Genomic DNA, 3,616 nt, shown 5'->3' with positions numbered 1-3,616 from the left:
GGCCTTTAGCAGTGTTGCAGGATGGTTGTTTGCGTGAGGAACCACCTCAGAACCTTATTGACTATATAAATGGTTTTAGGTTGAAGTTGTATAGGGTTGGTGAACTGGCAAAAGAAAAAACAAAATCTTCTCAACGGAAAATGAAACTGAAATATGACGGACAGGCTGAGCTGTGTGAGTTTAGTCCCGGTGATTGTGTAATTGCTCTTCTGCCTCTTGTAAGTTCACCTTTTCAGGCAACATATTGTGGTCCTTTCAATGTGTTGCGTAAAGTGTCAGATTTGAACTATAAATTATGCCATGTGAACCTGTTAAAATGTTATCACTCCCGTGATCTAAGCAAAGTTGAAGGCACTCCAGCGGTGAGGTCAGCGTTGACTGCTGCTCCAGTCACTGCATCTTGTGGCATTAATTTGGTGGAGGGGGGAGAAGAGGAAGACGTTAGGGTTTCGGATGAGGTCTTACAAGGTCGGTTGAAAAACTCCCAGACTTTGCAAAACCTTGGGGTTTTGGTAGATCATTTAGACTCTTAGAAACGTGATGAATTGGTAGCTCTTATTAGAAACTACCCTGTTTTGTTTTCTGAGACTCCATCGCAAACCCACTTAATTGAGCATGATATAGACATCGGAGATGCTAAGCCTATCAAACAGAGATTTTATCGTGTATCTGAGGAGAAGAGATTGAAACTGGAAACAGAGGTGCAGTATATGTTGGACAATGTTATTGTTGTTCAAATTGGGCTGTCTTTTGGTCAAAAAGTCTGATTCCACTTTCAGACCTTGCACTGATTATAGAAAAGTTAACAATGTTACTAAAGCCGACCTTTACCCTCTTCCTAGGATGGAGGACTGTATTGATCAAGTTGGGTCAGCAAAGTATGTTAGCAAATTTGATCTTTTAAAAGGGATGTTGGCAAGTACCCCTTACCAAAAGAGCTTGTGAGATTGCTGCCTTTACAACTCCATCTGGTTTGTTCTCTTATACAGTGATGCCTTTCGACTTGCGGAATGCTCCAGCCACCTTTCAGAGGCTAATGAATCGGGTGGTCTCAGGTCTGGAAAGGTGTGCCATGTATTTGGACGACGTGGTCATCTACTCAGACTCCTGGGAGGAGCATGTTTGGAGAGTGCAAGCCCTGTTCAAAAGACTGGTGTGGGCCAGGTTGACTATTCATTTGGCAAAATGTGAGTTTGCCAAAGCTACAGTCACATACCTAGGCATGGTTGTTGGTCAGGGTTTTGTCTGTCCCGTGGAAGCCAAGGTCCAGGCTGTGAAGCAGTTCCCACAGCCGTCCACAAAGAAAGAACTGATGCGCTTCCTGGGAATGGCGGGGTACTACCGTGCTTTCTGTAAAAACGTTTCAGTAGTAGTGTCCCCCCTGACCAATCTGTTGAAGGCCAAGGCTGAATTTCTGGTCCACCCAGTGTCAAGAGGCATTTGATGCAGTTAAGGCTCTTTTGTGTTTGGCACCTGTATTGGCAGCACCAAATTTTGGGAAACCTTTCAAATTGCAGGTAGACGCCAGTCAAATCGGCGCTGGGGCTGTGCTTCTCCAGGAGAATGATAACAATGTTGAGTGTCCAGTCAGTTTCTTCTCCCGGAAATGTAATAAGTATCAGAAAAACTATTCTGTAATTGAAAAGGAGGCTTTAGGTCTCATTTGGGCTTTACAGCGCTTTGTGGTCTATGTTGGTTCTGGTTTGACCCCTTTAACTGTGTTCACTGACCACAACCCACTTATTTTTCTGAGGTCCCTGCAAAATCCCAACCAGCGCCTGATGCGTTGGGCTTTGTTCTTGCAACCATTCATCCTTGATATTAGACACATTAGTGGTAAGGATAATATCATTTCTGATGCTCTGTCCCGTGCTCCTTTAACCTAGTTTGTATCTTCTCTCTGCTGACCCCTACGGGCTGTCTGCGCCTCTTTCCTCTTAAATTGCTCCCCAGGTACCAGGGCTGCCGAGTTTGAGGGGTGGACAGTCAGTTGGGGGACACGGGGCTACTACTAGGAGCCGGGACTGGTATCCTTTTTTTTGTTTTTGGGGAAATTTGAATTGTTTTGAATAGGTTGGAGGAAGTTGTGTTGAGGGTGGAACCCTCATTTTAAGGAGGGGGGTGTCACGGTTCCTCCTGCAGGCAGAGGAGGGTCGTTAGTGATTGGACTCACCTGGGATCAGAGTATTTAAACTGTCACTAATCATCTCTCTCTCTCTCTCTCTCTCTCTCTCTCTCTCTCTCTCTCTCTGTTTCAAAATATCACTTTTCATATTATTTGTATTTTATTCTGTTATTTTCCATTTTATTCTTACTACAAAATAACTGGGTAGGTGTGTTGTCTGTTTAATTAACAAAATAATGAACTATTACATTCATTTGGACCTATCATAGGCCTAATTAAACTCAAAATATGCAATTCTATTGTTTTGAAAATACATTTTATTAGTTGTGTAATGTTTCTTAGGACCTGCCTAAACGAATGAATAATATATTTATTTTTGATGGTGTATATTCAATAGATTTATTAAAATAGACACCCACCCACATCTGCACACCACTACCACCACTAGTCATTGGCATGCCAGCATACGCATGGGAGGTATAAAAGGCGTATGCAAGCAAAAATGTGGTAAAAATGGGCCTGTTTGTAAGGGAGTCATATAAGCATTGGTCAAAAACAATTGCAGGCAAAGTAACATCATTCCTACGTGAAAGCAAGAACACTCAGTACATTTAGTGCTTTTTAAAGTCTACCCAGCAAACCGGGAATATTCCCAGAACATTAGCTAAGGTTCCCATTAAGTTCTAGTTAGGATTTTATCTAATATTAGGATGATAACATCCCCAAAACATGTTTTTGATAACGTCTTTTTATTTTAAAAAATGTTTTAAATGAAATATCCTTGGAATGTTCTCCTAACGTCCACTAAAATGTTGTGTGCACCATCTGTAACAACCATCATAGAACATTCCCCAAAAGTTCTCATTAGGCTTCCAGGTAATGTAATATTACAATTTACCAGTAATGTTTTCGCAGCAAACCAAAATGAAAAGTTCCCAGAACATTCGTAAGGTCACGGCAAATGTTCTCATAACACAAAAACTGTCCATTTGTGGTGATGATTATAGACTGCTTGTATAAAACATTTTCCTGATGTTCCAAGAACGTTCCTGTAACACATTTAATCTGTTATTTAAAGGTTCCCAGAATGTTTCATTAGGTTGTGGGAACAGTCTGGTGGGGACATCACAAAATATATGTTCCCAAAACACCAAAACTGTCCTGTTGTGCTGATATTCAGATAATGTTTGTATCAGGGTGCACAAAAAAATTATTTGATGTTGCAAGAATTTTGACAGAACAGCCTTTCTGAGTTCTTTAACGGTTCCCATAACATGTAATTCGGTTGTGGGAACATTGCAAGCGATAGGTTCCCAAAACACAAATATGCTCAGTTGTGATGACATTCATGCAATGTTTATTTATTTATCTGTTATTTTACCAGGTAAGTTGACTGAGAACATGTTCTCATTTGCAGCAACGACCTGGGGAATAGTTACAGGGGAGAGGAGGGGGATGAATGAGCCAATTGTAAACTGGGGATTATTAGGT

Source organism: Oncorhynchus clarkii, chromosome 7, assembly GCF_045791955.1.
Source record: "Oncorhynchus clarkii lewisi isolate Uvic-CL-2024 chromosome 7, UVic_Ocla_1.0, whole genome shotgun sequence".
Taxonomy (NCBI): Eukaryota; Metazoa; Chordata; class Actinopteri; order Salmoniformes; family Salmonidae; genus Oncorhynchus; species Oncorhynchus clarkii.
This window is presented reverse-complemented; position numbering follows the sequence as displayed.